Below are 17,225 nucleotides of genomic sequence, written 5' to 3'. Positions count from 1 at the left end.
TAGTTAACCCTGGGTCATTCTAAACCCCGGGTAAACAGAATTCTGCGTTATCTTGCTTCATGTTTCATACTGCTCATAATTTACCCAGGGTTAACAATTAATCCTGGGTATTCATAAGATGACACTTCACATTGTACATTCCTAAACCCTGGGTTAACGTTCTTATTTGCATATTTGCGGTGTCAGTATCACTGGTTGGATAAACGCAGCACACAACCTGTTTACATAGCTCCTAGCTTTGTGCATCCTCGTATTGCCGGCTGTACTATCAAGTTTATACTAAATGGACATTTCGGACTATAAAAGGTAAGAATAAAACGATCTCTTCTTCACTCAAATTGTTGAGTTTTCTGTCAGGATTTGACATTTACTGTTTACATACAATGCGCAGTGCTTCCATGACGGTCCAATGCAGGCAAATATGAGTAAGCAATTGGTTTTCTGTTGCTAAGCGTCTAGCTGTAACATTCTAACACTGCATCGTTTCACACTGTACAATTTTGGCACCGCAATTTGGGGTTAACACCACAAAAGCAGCACTAACCCCACTTCTAAATAACAAGTGTGAAACGTTCCTTTACCCGGAGTTAAAAGTGGTGTTTAGAACAACGATAACCCGGGGTTATGCACAGTGTGAAAAGCCCTTCAGTATCATGTAAATCTGTCAAGCATTGCTTTTAAAAAAAGCACAATGAAAAAAGGATAAATGGTCATTATTAGCCATATAAGACATATTTAATGTCTATGCTCAGGTCTTTCAGATGAATTAAAAAGTAACTTTTTTAGTTTTGATCATACTAAAACAATACACTTCTCCAGCTTAGCCAAACAATGACATAATGGAAGCTGAACCGCCTGAGCTCAGAGCTCTGTAAATACATTCAAAATAAGAAGAAAGAAATTAGAGAACATATTTCAAAGAAAAACACCAATCCAGCACTGAACTCCAGAGTCCAACAGCATTTGTCACTCTATAAGGGTGGTCTTTCATCTCCTCTTTGTTTTATCCATTAGGATCACATTACCAAGCTCTCTCGTCATTTAATAGAACCGTTTATCATGAACGTGGATATTTTCATCCTGAAACTTTCCTTCACTTTGCATACACACACTTGACATACAAATCAAGCAAGCTCACGCTGTGAAGATATTCCTGAAAAGGAGGAATATTTTGAAAAATGAACGTTGTGGTCGGAGAACACTGACTGACAAATAATAAAGTTGGATGCCAATTGTGGAAACATGAATTAAGTTGAGTTTTCTAAAGAAGGGCCGTACTGCCACTAATCACAGAGGTCTTTCTGAGAGCAGCCATAAATGGGCTCCCTCCTGCATGAGGTTCTGCCCTCAGGCCCATGTCAGTGCTTTATAATCTATAGCAATCGATTATGGGGTGGACTTCATTTTTTCTTTGATCTGACAAATGTGATCCTTTACGACTTAAGTAATGGATACCATTATTGACGAAAATATTTGTGCTGCCAAAATAAATAGATTTTGCTAAACAACATGCATCTATTCATGGGACTGAGCTATAATGCCAAACAGTATGTTTTGTTAGTTAATGAGGCACTAGATGTACAAGATATAGTGTAGTTGTGCGATTGTACCCTAGTTCACACACGCTACAGTCAGATCGCCAACAAAGACTGGTTAATAGAGCAACAAATCGCAGCTTCAAAGTGGCTACAAGAAACTGGGTCAGCAACCAGCGGCATCAGACCACATTTAAACCACTCGTTTTAATAGCCCTTATTTGAGAAGACGTAGCACACTGACTGAGAAGCATGCTGAGTCCAGAGGAAATCCCCCCCAATTGCTGTTTGTTATTAATGTGAATGCAGATGGACAACATTGTGGGCAATCTGCTCAGGGTATGGAGCTCTAATCCTGGACAGTGGGTCGAGGGGTTACCCCAGGACTGACCAAAATGTAGGGGGAGGGCTGCAGGTGGAAAGAAGGCAGAAACGACTCGAGCTTAAGCCGTATCCACTGACAAAAAAAACTGGTGTAGGATTTGTAAGTCTTTAAAACAATCTTCCCTCTGAAATTACTAGCAAGTTTCACAAACAATTGCAAAGAAGTGGCAAGTAATACATTGAATTAAACATGACATTTTAATGTAGAAAGACTAAAATATAGTATTTTCTTGTAAAATATAGTCCAATAATCTTTGTTTTATTTAAAACTTTTTTAGTGATTAAATGTAATTATATTTAAAAGGTGCAATATGTAGGATTTTCTGCCGCTAGAGGCCTATTCAAAACAAAGGCGTAGCTTGATGATGCCAAGTTTGAGTGCGGGATCTTGGGACATGTGGTCTTCACCTCAACGGCTGGTGGAAAATAATCGGGATAGGACTCGGGAAGAAATCATGTTCATGGATGCGATTATTAACGTTACTGTAGTATGAAGCAGAGGAGGACAGAGTGTTGTTGAAGCTGAACGAGGCCGCTGGAGCGATTGTTAACGAGAGACGAATGCAACACGCCTCGCGAGCAGCGGAACTTTTATTATGCCACAGTCGCCGGCGCTGCTTCCGCTTTTCCGGTCAGGAGTATGAGGTAACGCAGCTCTGTTTATCATATTAGATACATTTGAGTGGTAGCTGCTGTGAGACATTGTTACACACTGCAGTAAGATAGATAGATTTTAGAATATCATATTAAATGCTGGATGGCTTGTGTTGATAAATGGCATGCAATTAATTTTAAAACGTATTGTATGATGGAGAAAATGCTGTATTACTGTTACTAAAAATAAAGCTGCATCTGATTATGCTATGTTAGCTACTTCACAAAATAGTGTTTTTCTCTGTGGCATGGTAAAGCATGGCACTCGCAAAAAATCAAGAAAATTAGATTTAAACAATAAGACTAAACGTGCTGAGCTATATAACAATAATTAGTTTTCTGTCTATAAATAGATCACATAACAGTTGTTTCATTGTCTGTTAAAACATGTAATATATTAAAGCGTCTTTGGTGTCTCCATGGTTTCTACAAAATAAAACCGGAAACCGAGGCAGACCGAGGATAACGGGTATGACGCAATTGACAGGCGACTCCTCACACGTCCCGGAGCCTTGGTTAAAACTGCAATTTTCTCATGATTTACAAATAGTTGGAAACATTTGGGATATTGTAAGTACTCAAGTGAACAAAATATATAACACTGCCTAGTGGTTTTTGGATATTTTACTGTAAAATTCTTATATATTGCACCTTTAATATTTAAAATGTTATACATGTATGTTATTAAAATACAAATGTATACTTTAAATGACAATTTTTAGTTATTATATAAGTTATAATTTATATTTTTAATTAAATTTATAATTATATATGATCAATATGAGCTACTGCTATAGCATTAATGGTTAAAACAATCAATATGGATTTATTAAAGATTTTATATTATGTATTTATTATATATTTTAAATAAAGGCATTGTTGATTTCTTGATCCTGATCCAGGTTTGTTGACAGCATTAGAGTTTCACTTTTCCATGTTATACAGACACTTTTGACCATAGCTTTATAGAATGGCTTCATGCAACTCAGTCACAATTAGTTAACATTTCATTATTTGTTTTCTTCAGCAGCCAACTGCTTCACAACAGCTTTTCTCAATGACCATTCAGTTCCTCCAGGATCTGAAGTCATGGACTGAATAGTGGTCTATAAAGTACAGTGAGAAAGAGACAAAAGAAAGAATCAGAAGATAAGCCAGAAAAAGTTGCAGAGAAAGAGAAACACCAGTTTAGTATGCAGATAGACTTTCAATTTCTTCTATTGCATTTTTTCAAATTAAATGTGGTAGTTGCAGCAAATATCATCTGATTCGTTTATTCTCATTGAATCAGTAATGGAAAGAATTTGTGGTACTCCATACAGATTATTGCCCAAATTTTGACCAGAAAACTAAACACAACTGTATTATAATTATAGACCATTTAATAAACAACATAGCCCAAAGTAGTAGTAATGGATCCCCAAAATTGTAAGAATGAACACAAAACACACAGGAGTTATTTATGATTTAAACAAAAGACAGTTGTCAGCTGACAACTGTATGACATTCCTCAGCAACAACAGATGAAAAAATTAGATTAAAGTATGCAAGAAACAAAATGTGTTTTATCAATCTCATTAAATGTTACAGTAGCACATTAAAATGCTGCACTTGGGTTCAGCTGCGTACATCGTCACACCGCAAACACTTGTCAGTAAACAAGTCACACTTCTGTCACCTCTCTCTAAGGTCTTTAGTAAAGTTAGCCTTGTCTTCTGTAGTGTATTTGATTAGTATTTAGCAACAAAAAATAATGACTTAATACAGTGACAACCTTAGTTATTTTAATACCTTGTATTAGGACCTATATATCACAAGGTCAGTTTTTAACTGCTACACTTTCACCATCCCAGCTGATGTTATTTAAACGACAACAGGGCAAACAGAATATTTGAACAGGACCAATGTCATTGTTTGATGAGTAGTGTTGTGTGTTTATCAACCTTTGTTTCCCTTTCCCTACTAGTCGACACATCCCTCCTTCCTCCTGGAGGACATATGGCTACAGATTACTGAACCCCCATTTTAACTCATCCTAAACGCCTCATGGCTACAATCTGTTTAGTTGAGAAAATACATGTTTTTCTTAATTTCACATACTAAGTTTTGGGGTCAATAACATTTTATTGAAAGAAAGGAATACTTTTATTCAGCAAGAATGCATGAAATTGGATAAAAAGTAACAGTAAAGACATTTATAATGTTTTTAAAGATCTCGATTTCATATAAATGCAGTTCTTTTGAACTTTCTATTCTTTATTTAGATTATTAAAAAAACGTATCATGTTTTCCACAAAAATATTAAGCAGCACAACTGATTTCTGAAGGATCATGTGACACTGAAGACTGGAGTAATGATGCTGAAAATTCAGCTTGGTCAACACAAGCATACATTACATTTTAAAATATATTCAAATAGAAAATCAAATAAATGCAGCCTTGATGAGCATGAGAGCTGTTTTTGTTTTAAAAAAGAAAACATTTAAAAAAAAAAAAAAAGCTTACCAACCCCAAACTTTTGAGCAGTAGGCTAGTGTATAAACTCAAATTATATAGTAAACCTATTTATCGATGTACAATGAACTTTTAGATAAAAAGTTATCATTCTCTGTTAAGCAGAATATAATGTTTTTAATATCACTTGTAGTTTTTTGTGGCAAAAAGTTGTCCTTAATTAAACTATCTCCGTCGCACTAATTTTGTACTAAAAACACAAAAAATTCTTCTTTAGCACTTTTTAAGATAATCTTAAGAACATCTAAGTGTACTCAACTGTGCTATTCTGAGACACCATTAAATATGACCTAAATAAAATGTGCTTTTAATATACTGTCTTTGTATTAAATAAATGTATTTAGTTACCACTTGTAGTACACTATGAGTTCAAGTGTACTATAAGTGGTAATTAAATAATTTTTTTAAATACAAAGATAGTATGTTAAAAGCACATTTTATTTAGTTCATATTTCATGGTGTCTCAAAATAGCACAGTTGAGTACACTTAGATGTTCTTAAGATTATCTTAAGTAGTGCTAAAGGAGAATTTTTTGTATATTTAGTACAAAATTAGTACGCAAAAATAGAGCACTTTAAGTACATTATAGAAGTGTACTTTTTTTTTCACCTGGGAATAAGGAGTTCTAAGAGTACTGTTATCAGCAACCTTAATGACCACTGTTATAAAACGAATACTGCTGCACTTGAATAAAGTTATGCATGAGGAATGTCAGAGATTATTCTCTGGTAATGTCCGTGTTCATTGGTTATACCCATGGTTTAACATGAGGCAGCAGCCTCTGGAGCCGTGCAGTCTGGAGCCTTCCACACACCTGCCAGCTCATTCAGTCCTGTCAGCGAACACACTGCTACAAAACAAGGCATGTTCTTCACATCTCACGAGTCAACAAGCACTTTGTGGTTTACTTCCCAAAATAGCCCTTCAACCTCACTAACACAAACATCTTTGGATTTTTCCAGAAAGACTTGACAGGTGTTTTCAAAACGTGTCTTTGGCAGTTGTACAGAAAGCTACAGTTACAATAGCCTACAGAAAATCTGAGCTGTTCAAGGAAAGAGTTTGACTTCAAGATCATAATATCCTATTGAAAAGCTTCAGTAATTGCTTTTTTTACGTAAACATACAGGAACATTTTATCTGCTTGCTAAAATACTATTTTTAGTTGCTACAAAAAAAGCAAAAACTGTATAGCAAAACCATAGAGCCATATTTGTAGTCTTTCTGAACATATGGTTGTTGTGGCAATTAGAGCGGGTCCGAGAGCCGTGAGAACTGAGTCCCACACAGGAGCTCTGGAAGGATAAAAGGAGTAGTGACAACCAGGGCTTGACATTAACTTTTTTGCTCATCAGCCACTGTGGCTAGTGGTTTTCCAAAGTTACTAGCCACTCAGTATTTTCACTGGCCACAATTTTGACATCGACACCATGGGGGAAAACTGCCATATAGAGATTTTAATATTATCTCATAATTTGCCAGCAAGTATATATTAGGCTGCTGTCACTTTAAGACCTGACGCACAGACCCCTTATACTATAACAGACTGTGTTTATGGGAATACTCGCCAAGACCGTCATTTTGATATTATTTTGTGTGTATTTGACTGTTTAAGCGCGATGAGCAGCGAAAAAGAACTCAATTTATTACTGAGATGCGGCTTTATGCGCGAACACTTTGGGTGTGCAATCTGTGGGAATGAGTAAAATCATGCGCAATACATGCAATCCAATGCCGAAATTCAGACTGTATCAACAACAACATTCATCCGGAGCAAATGAAACAAGTGAGCGAGGGGAGGCGGGTTTGTGTGTCAACTCGCAGTCGGAGAGATGAGAGAACGAGAAAGCGCAGCTGGTATCGTGTATCTAATCTATGGAAAATGAGTATTGGAAGCGTTTCAGATATTTCAGTATCAGTTATGTTTAATATTTGCTGATGCTCGCCTCCTTGTTCCCTTATCAACAAATCTTTGTTACAGTGGTGCTGAAACCCGGGAGAAAGGAGGAACGCACTGTTAAAGAGCACTCGCCGCTGTGGGAAATCTGCGGTGCCATCGAGCGCCCATGCTTGCCACAGTTGTCAAGGTTTAGTGAGGTCACCTCTAGGGAATGGTTTTCTAAGTAAAATTCAAACAAAGTTCAACCGTTTTTGGTATTCAATGACTTGACTTAAAGCAATAGCACAAACAAACCTGCCAATTAATGTATTCAAATGTTGTGAAACACTTACAGTGCAAAAGAAGTGAAAGAACTGAAACCCGAGGGGGGCATTTTCCAGTCGAATGTGTGTGAAGGCTGTGGGGGCTGGGCAGGGTGTCAGTGTAATATACGCAGATGTCAGAGGTGAGACACTGTAGGAGTGAGACCCCCTCATTCAGATTCATTCATGCACTCTCCGTTCTCATTGAGGACAATGAATTGCACTTACAGGGGGCTCTCATATGTAAATGAAACCCTACACAGGGTACAATTCATCAAGTACCCATACTTGCCATAAAGACCAATATAGTGATGGCCATCCACAAATGAATGGTTGTTTTCAACACGATTTACAATGATGCCAATACGGAATAAAATAGGGCAGTAATGAATGGAAGGACTTTCAAAGGAAGCTTTAAATCTGATTATTTTTGGGCCCTTCGTTGGTAATACATTTGGTTTTAAGATTTTTTCATTTAGTTTAATATTGTTTCTTAGTCTTCCATCAGTTTTAATTTTATTACTTACATATAATTGATAGCGTTTTGGGGATTTTTTGCACTTAAGATAAAACATCTTTAAAAAGAAAAAGACAATTTGAACACTTGCCATTTCAAGAAAAGGTAATACTGGAAAGCAGGGGAGTTTTTAGCGTTTCATCAGTAATGGGACACAAGCACTTCATATTTCTCCATATTTAAGGTCTGTAATAAAGTAATCTCATTGTTAGACAAGAATTTATCAGTAATATTTCACTGAGGTACAGTGATTATTACTGAAAATTCTCAAGGCATTCTCAGTGCAAATGAGTTAACCACAGCATACAGCTATATATCTATGTTTACTATAACCATGCTTTCCAGAGAGGTTAGGGAAGCCACTTAGAAAAGTAATAGTGCGAGCTTACACAAGATGTGACACAATAATGATGCAAAACCCTTCTGATGTCAGCAGAAGTCAACAGGATAAACCCTTCAGATCTGGCCAAGTGGGGGGAGGGGGGACTTGTTTCTTATTTGGAAGTGCACACTCTTTCTCAGAGTACACAAACATGTACAGTACAGTACAGTAGTATGCTGTATATTTTTTAGTCAAAAATTTGTTTTTATTAAATGTTAATCCTGATATTAAACTTTGAACAATGGTCTGTGAACTAAAACAAATGGGACTACACTGTAAAACTTGAGTTTCCTAAGTTGTAAATAAAACAAGATTACTGAAGTATGTTTTATAAGAAAATACTAGTGCTGCCCCCTAATAGTCGACTAATTGTTAGTCGATGACAAGAGGCTTTGTCGACCAAAATTGGTATTAGTCGGTTAGTCGCAGAAAAAAAAAACTCCACAGGAAGTGGCGAAATCACACAGTCCGTGACGGACAGATCATTAACGGCAGGAAATCCAGACATTTGCCTGTCATTCATCATTATATCAACCTCACTTGAAACATACAAGTACTAGCAATTTTACACATCCGCTCACTGTAACATTAACCTAGATAAATGTGCGCTATTATTTAGCGCATATCCAAGTGTTTGTGTGGAGAGCGTGTTTACTGCATGACATGGAGGCGCCGGTGTGATCACTTGCATTTACCTTAAAATAGTTCATCATTTTCGCTCATACAGATAAGAGTAATCCAACATTCGAAACTGTAAATGGTTTCCTTTTATTTCTGTAGACTACGCTTTCTGCCGTCTCGGTCTCAAGTTAACTTGAGTGCGTCACAAAAATGAATCAAAACTCAGTGTATACTTGCCTCACAAACATGAGAAATATATCTATGGAAAGCTTGAAATGTCTACTTTTAAATGAACCGATTCAAATCTAAAACAATCTCTGCAATCTTCATCTCTGCAGCTGAAAACACAAAACACTAGTTTATTGATAAATTATTAAACTGTTCAGACAGTCTATTTGCTGTTTTTTCACGCCACATTCATAATCATTACGTTTGCCGGTGTGCTGTAGCAAGCTTTATGCTCAATATTATTATTTATTTGGTTTATAAATATAAACGTGCAATTAGTCGACTAATCGCTTAAATGTAAGACTACTAGAAATGTAAGAAATGTAAGTCGACTAGAAAAATCTTTAGTCGAGGGCAGCCCTAGAAAATACTACTTCAGTTTTTCTTCTTAAAAATTATTGACTGCAGAAGGACTTTATCAGAACATTCAAAATAAATGAAAGACCATGTTTACACAGAAGTTATTTTGTTTTGAATGTTTTGTTAAAGTCTTCTGTAGTCAATAATTTTATCCCTTAAAACTCATCTTTAATAAACAAAATGACATATTTATTTTCCTGTGAAAATAACCTTATGCCTTAAAATAGCTTGAATGTAACTCTACACCCTTGCTTCATTTAGTATACGTGGAACCATGAATATGCAAATTAGCGCCTCACACCAGTTCGGACTACCTGATCCACTCGCTCAACTGTAGTAAAGGCTACACAATGGTAAATCGAAATTTTGTTTTAATTCAGCCATATATGTTTGAACAAGAAACTGTTTCAGTGTATGTTACACAACAAAGATGTATTAAAAACTGAAAATTTTTTCCTTTCCTAAAAAATCTGTATTATGCATGACAGGCCAGTAGCTGGCGACGTCACTTTGTAAAGAAACACTACACGCCTATAGACTGAACAAGTAATGCGCATGATGTCACCATTTTCACAAATTCGCGTTTTTGTTGTTGTATCGTGAAGACAATAAAGGTATCGTTTTCAAAAACTAAAAGCTTGCATTTTCAGGCCCCAAAAACGCGGTTGTCGTGTAAATGGCAGCCAAAATGCATAAAAAGTTTTCTGTTTTTAGTTGAAAAGGATGTAGTGTAAACGGCCCCTCAGAAGAAGAAAAGGAAGAGCGAATTATACAGCATAACGGTAATTGATATAATTAGCCTTTGGCTTGAATACGTTATCAAACAGCTAATAATATATTGCTAATGTTACACAAACAATGTTCTCTTTTGCCATCTCAGAGTCAGACAGCTGCCTTCAAAAAAATCAGCATCCTCAGAAACGCTTTGAACATCATAGAAAGTCAGTGGAGAAAAGCCTCGCCCCGCACGCTTACAAGATTGGTTTACGTGTTTGTGACAGTAGGAAACGGGTGGTTTCAAACGCCGTTTTTGGTACACTTTGGTCTTTGGTGCACTGCAGTTTTAAAGAGAAAATACTCAGCAATGGTGTTGACTGATGAATTTGCACATGGTTTGTCTTAAAGCATATTAAAAACACCACAAAAACATATAAACAACATTAAAAACTTGATTTTCACCACAGGGGGCCTTTAAAATATTTTCTGATTAATATGCATAAGTTAGGGGTTTTAATCTGATTCTAGAAACCAAAATATTGATTTAAACTGGATATGGTAATCAGAATAATGTGTTCAAACACATCCCAGGAAAAGTTAATGGTCCACTGTATTTTCGTATATATACATATCTGACATTTTCAGAATTTATTGCACCCAAGCATCCTGACCCATGCACCACAAGAGAAAGATAAACATTTAAATTTCATACCAGCAAGGATCCATTCAAATGTGACTCCTTTCATCTCTGAACTTTGACCATCGTTAACTACTTGCTAGCTTCATTAAACAGATAACCAAACTAGCAAAATATATGTAAAGCACCTAATATTAATGATACAAAAACAAAGGTTTGATGCCCTACATCACATCCAGAAGCTGCAATCTCTTCTATGAAACTGGCCATCCTTCCTTACTCTTTGCCTAACGGTGCAGCATGGGATGTAGAGATGTAATCCCCCAGATGAGAATTTGATCTAGAGGGGGCGGGTTGGTTCAGTCCTGTGGTCTCCCCTCTGGATGAGCCATGCATTGCTGTCGGGCGGGGTGCCAGATGCTGTCCAGCTTAACCCAAAAACAACAACTGTACCACAACCCACTGACACTCCCCTGCTCACCATTCTCTCTAGATGCACCATTACGGTCTCTTATTTTAGACTATACACACTGCTGTTCATTTTTTCCAGGACACACTTTAGTTCACTTCAGTGCTGTAACACTAAAGGATGTTGCTGGTGGGTTCATGTATGATATTAGATTACGAAGCATTAAGAAGAAAAAGACGGCATTAAAACTTGGTCTTTTCATGATCTGCATAGCTACCATGAAGTGATCAAATGAAGAAACCAAGCAGGGGCACCCCAGGTCAGCAACATTCTGATGTAGTGTGGACTTCAACTACATTTAGTGTGTACACAGTGCACAAAACAATTAGCCTACTGTCATATGAATTTAAAACTACATAAATAAAAAGGATCACGTGTCAGTGAGTTTTTAGCTGATAACCTTTACGATGGACAATGAATAAATGGCTTCAAATTCACCATGTCATATTGCAGATACTGATAGTTGAGGCTTTTGGCTTGGAATTTTTTCGCTTTCCATATGACTCATACAATGGATCAAAACATTACTGGGAACTTGGGAATATGACATTAAAATATGAATATGTGTTGACAATCAGCTAACAAGTCATTGCAAAGAAATTAATTTGGCCAGTGAGTGCAATGGCTCAATCTGGTTCAGAAGTTTAGTCATCATGATCAGCTTTCTTCTTGTTTCTTACCTTATATGGTACTTCTGAAAGTGCATATTGCATCTAATATAAACACAATGAAAGACAGGTCATTGTGTACATTAGATCAGTGGATATTTATTCTTTTTGGGATAGGAACAATGGTACAATGGTAATAGGAGGTCTAAATGCTGACTGTCATAACTGACAACAGTGTGTAATTCTCCCACCTCAGCAGAAGCAGACAAACAAAGGAAGAGACTAAAGACCAATTCACACCAAAAATGATAATTATAACGATAACTGTATTAGCGTCCACACCAACGCACAATATTATTCTGTTTATTATAAGCACGCGCTGCAGTTATGTTGTCTGCCACTTTAAATGCTCGAGCTCTGTAAAGCAGGATGGATTCTGATTGGCTGTCAATGCTTTTATCATTTATCAGCTGGAAAAAAAAATTATTGTTAAAGTGATTCCAACAATATTGTTTCTCTATACCATTATCATTATAGTTGTGGTGTGGACTCTGCTATTCTTTTTTATTTAATCACAGTATTAATAAATTAAAAAATTAGTTTTACTAAGTTCAACTGCATGATATGACTGGTCATGTGATGTCAACATGGTGGCACACATAGGGGGTGACCCACTCTATGTAGAATAAAATTATTTTTTTCTAGAAGACTGATATGACCAGAGTCATTTCATGTAAATGTACATAATTTTAACCTTATTTTTCAAGTGTAAAACTTTTATTTAGGTAAAATAAATAAATGAATAAATAAAAATACAATGCACAAATTAGCTAAAATACTCAGGGCTCAGATTAACTATTCCAGTGCTGAAAACTGACTGTTAACTGACTCTTTTTAAAAGTTGGCACATTCACAATCACAGATGTAAGGTAAAATACTTGGTTAAAGAAAAAAAAAAAAAGATTCTTTCATCATAATAATAGATACAGTAACATGCTCTTATTTGGTAGTAATAACCCAGTATGAAAATAAATCAGGATAGATATCCGTTAGTCAACATTTTTCTTCATTGATGTCTTGGCACAGCCAGCCACAAGACAAAAATGCGACAGAAGTTCAGTGAAGGGAGACTCAGGGAGTTCAGAGAAGCTTATAAACTATATAAACTTAAACTTACCATCCGTGCAACTGCATTAAAAAATGTAAACAGATTGTATTTCCATGACCAGAGGTAATGTTAATCCAAATCAATGAAATCCACTGCGATTCACATGTCGAGTCCTCATGAAACGCCTGTAGTAATCTGAGAAAAGTACCGCATGCATATTTAACAGCTGAGCTGTTTTCTTCTGTGTGTTTTTGTAAAAAATCGCCTCCCTTTTGGTCAACTTTGACAACTCTTCCACAAAGGATGCAGTAGTAACAGTAAAGGCTCAGTTTTAACACATGCACGCGATTCGCCGTGTGGAGTGACGCAGGGAGTGGGCGGAGCAACATCGCTGCTGCTGCTGTTTAATTAGCTGCTGCTGGATCTGTCTATAAACACAGAGCAGTTGTTAAATGCCTTGTGGTAGATTTGTCTTTTTAGAGCAATTTTAAGCTTCACTTGGAATTATAATTTTATATTCCCTCCAATTATCCATGTCAAACTGAGAGCCCAGTTTTTTAACATTAAATTCCTGAACTGTGTGCTGTAAAAGGGTAAAGATGAAGACTTTCTGTGTTTTTGTTCGAACAGTTGATATTCTACTATAATGTTAATCTGTTATATTCTGGTTTTATCATTAACAGCAACCGTTGGCAACATAGATTAGTTTTCTCTAACTGATTCTGTTCAAGTACTTATTTATTTACATATAAGTTCATTTTTTTAACCATAACTTCTGGGAATCCCCAGCTGAGTTTTGTCTGGGCATGGCAAATCAGATCATAAAAGTCTTTTTTGAAAGGCTTAAGACTCTCAACTCCTTTTCAGACCAGACTTGCCCTGCATGCTTTTAACTATCTCATTCAGTATCACATGCCTAGAAACTTAAATACACAAAATGCCTTGTTAAAAGCAGCATTATTTTTGTGAGGAACTCTGTTGAATGTACAAAGTGATTTCTTTTTCAATGCTTAAAGGAATTTCACTGTTTGTTTCAAACAGGAACAAGAAAAAAAATGTCTCAGAACAAAAACTTGCTGATATTTTCGTTTGCTATCAAACACAACTGCATGTGAACATTTCTGTTTATGATCCAAATAGTGATTAGAAATGTTATGATTAGCACAGATTTGTTGAATCGTTATTTTTAATTTTGCTCGGTGACAAATGTTTCATTTTTGGCTGAACTGATTTTGAGTCCCTTCAAATGTGATATGGCACTTAATACAACTGATGGAGATGGAGAATCAAACCATAAAAACATTTGTGCTCAAACCTTGGCTTTTTCTACAGAACTAATATTCAGAAGGCTGTTCTGCAGATGAAATATTGTGCTCTTCAACTGCAGGAGTCCATAGAAACAATGAACTCACATTCTTGGGCCCAGGTGGTTTTGATTTGGGAGGTGCTTATGTGCCTTTAGGTCATTTATTATTTCAAGGGAAGTGAAATTAACTATGAAGACAATGTTGCACTTTCAGACTGCTGGACACCCACACTGGTCCTGCCAAGTTGAGGAGACGTTTTGGCAAGTGTGGGATAAATTTCATCATAAAGGGAAATTATTGGAATGGAATAGACATTCATGCAATCGAAAACTGAACAGGCATACAGTGCATTTACAGAGTACTCACCCCTTGATTTTATTTCTGCATTTTTTTTTTCCCAAATTTTAGCAAGTTGAAATAAAAATAAATTTAACACAAAGCAATCACCCCCAATGAGTTTATGCTGTGCACATATTCCTCTAGTAGCAACTACAGTATGAGTCTATTTAGTTATGTCTGCATGAGCTTTCCACATTTCTATTCTTCAACACAAATTCACTCCATCTCTGCCAAATTAGAAAGTGTTGGCTTGCAGCAATGTTCAGGTCATACCTAAAAATATTCAATTGGATTAATGTCTCAGCTCAGTCGAAACCATTCCAGAATTATAAGTGTATTTAAACCATTCCATCATACTTTTTCTGAGTGTTTTTAGTATCGTTCTGCTGGAACATGAAGCTTCAATTAAATCCAGAATATGTTGCTCCCAACATCAAGTCTGATGGTAGATGTATGGTTTTACTAGGGTGTTTGTGTCTTTGGTTTGTGGTCAGTATGGTGCTTTTAGACTCATCTGTAGTCTATTGATCAGACCAGTTTTCTTCCTAAACTTTTTCCTTTTGGGATTTTGTTATACACTTTCCACTCTACATGCGATTGAAGGTTTGCCGTTCTACACACTTTAAAGGGTTAGTTCACCCAAAAATGAAATTTCTGTCATTAAGTACTCACCGTCATGTTGTTCCACACCCGTAAGACCTTCATTCATCTTCGGAACACAAATTAAGATATTTTTGATGAAATCCGAGTGTTTCTGAACCACACAGCAAAGTCACTGCACCTTTTGAGGTCCAGAAAGGTAATAAAGACATTGTTAAAACAGTCAGTGTAACTACAGTGGTTCAACCTTAATGTTATGAAGTGATGTGAATACTTTTTGTGCGCAAAAAAAAAAAAAAAAAACGACTTTATTTAACAATTTGAACTTTTGTCATATTCAGTTGACGTAGTGAATGAAGGGCAGGCTTCCATGTTTACATTCAAATTGTTAAATAAAGTTGTTATTTTTGTTTTGTTTTTGCGTCTTTCATTTTTGGGTCAACTATACCTTTAACAAAGAACCCCAACCTTTAAAGTGGTTTTTCGGTGGTTTTGAAATTTATATATGCATTTATTTACTGCATAAATGATTGTAAATAGATCAAATAAATGAGTGTTCAGCATCTTGGTAGCAACATGCAGTTTTAAATTACATTTCTAGAGGATTATAAATTATATTCTGATCTGTTGAAACTAACGATGATTAGTCAGTGATATTAATTGTGCAATCAAGCAGTTAAACACAACAGCTTTGCCAAAACGGATAATGATTTATAAATATTTATTATGTTGTTATGTTACAGCAAAGAGATTACTCTGTATCTAATCCTCAAAACACATATTTCACAACTTTGCCTAGATTCTTATCTCTCTGGGACTCACATTTTGCGGCTGACTTAATTCAGCATCGGTTTAAGCAATTCTTGCAAGTCTATAAATCAGATCGACCACATTTTCATGAAGTTATGAATCAATATTCTGAGAAAGTTGCCAAGTATAACAAAATCATGTCAGCTAATAGGGTGAACTATGTTTTAAATCAGCAGAGACTGATTTTTATTCACTGGATTAGTCAACATAATCACGTTTCCAAGCTGCAACATTTTAAGGTGAGTTTGTGCATGTCAAATGCTTTCCCTTTAAGGAAAAGACAGAATTTTACATAACTATGAGTCATCATTGACAATGCCAGAGAAACATGTTTCAACCATATTGAAGGATGAAGGTGTTATGCTCGCTTCTGGCCCTTTGGCTGAGCGTTTTCTTTCAGCGTTAAGAGATGAGCTCAGCTGAAATGTTAATGCAGTGAGGCTATTGTGCAGGCAGACATGATACAACCTTCCACCACAGCTGGCCAGATGGCCAAAGATCTGCAGAAACCAGACAGCACACCAGGCCAGGCACAAGAATAGACCAGACTCAACACTATATATTGTTTGTAAACAAACATCCACTGCTATGGGAAAAGTACCACTCTGAGACTTCTTGAAAAATGATCAAATGAGAAGTGTGTGTAAATACAAGAACCCTGCCGTAAGAGAAACCTGCTCACAAACTAATGTGGAATAAATCTGTTTACTCTCAACAGGGTAAACACAAACTCATTCTCAATGAGCATTTCAGCTTTAGGTTTTCTTATTTTCTAGAATTAGGTCAATGATTTATTCATGCAAATAGATGTGCTATGGAATAAAATAAATAAAAAAACTGTTAGCAAGCCAACATATTTTGACTTAAATAGCTGAAATGCTCATTAGTGGTTTAAATGCTAAAGTAGTTAGTCTGGGATTTCAGTGTTACTCAGTGATATAACTGACAAGTTTCAAATGCTTAACTTTAAGAGTAAATACCTCCTTCAGAGAAATGTACACTATGCAGAGGCCAACTTAAATCTGACATGCTGGATGAAGCTGAGCTGCAATCGCTTTGTCTACACTACCGTTCAAAAGTTTGTGGACTTTTTTTAAGAAATTAATACTTTTTGCCATTACAGTAATAAATTACATTTTAAAATATGTTAACATAGAAAAGCACCGATGGTGTGAAGACCCTATTTGAATTGCTCTGTTTCTTATTATTCTTCTCCGAAATGAATCGCATAT

General features: G+C 36.0%; 1 protein-coding gene across 3 annotated transcripts in view; it reads right to left on the bottom strand.

Annotated features, from left to right (window-relative positions):
• The window catches only part of pdzd2 (PDZ domain containing 2), a 74,564-nt gene extending 61,278 nt beyond the window's left edge, over positions 1–13,286 (bottom strand). For 2 of the 3 annotated variants that reach the window (XR_007930379.1, XM_051895000.1), the window contains exon 1: positions 13,007–13,286. The gene's annotated coding sequence lies outside the window, so the exon portion shown is untranslated. The remainder of the gene's footprint in view (positions 1–13,006) is intronic. The other variant, XM_051894998.1, reaches the window with a different exon arrangement.
• Between the last annotated feature and the right edge of the window lie 3,939 nt (positions 13,287–17,225).

This window comes from Ctenopharyngodon idella, chromosome 5 (genome assembly GCF_019924925.1).
Source record: "Ctenopharyngodon idella isolate HZGC_01 chromosome 5, HZGC01, whole genome shotgun sequence".
NCBI classification, from domain to species: Eukaryota; Metazoa; Chordata; class Actinopteri; order Cypriniformes; family Xenocyprididae; genus Ctenopharyngodon; species Ctenopharyngodon idella.
Note: the sequence above shows the minus strand (reverse complement) of the source record. Positions and strands in the feature narration are given on the sequence as shown.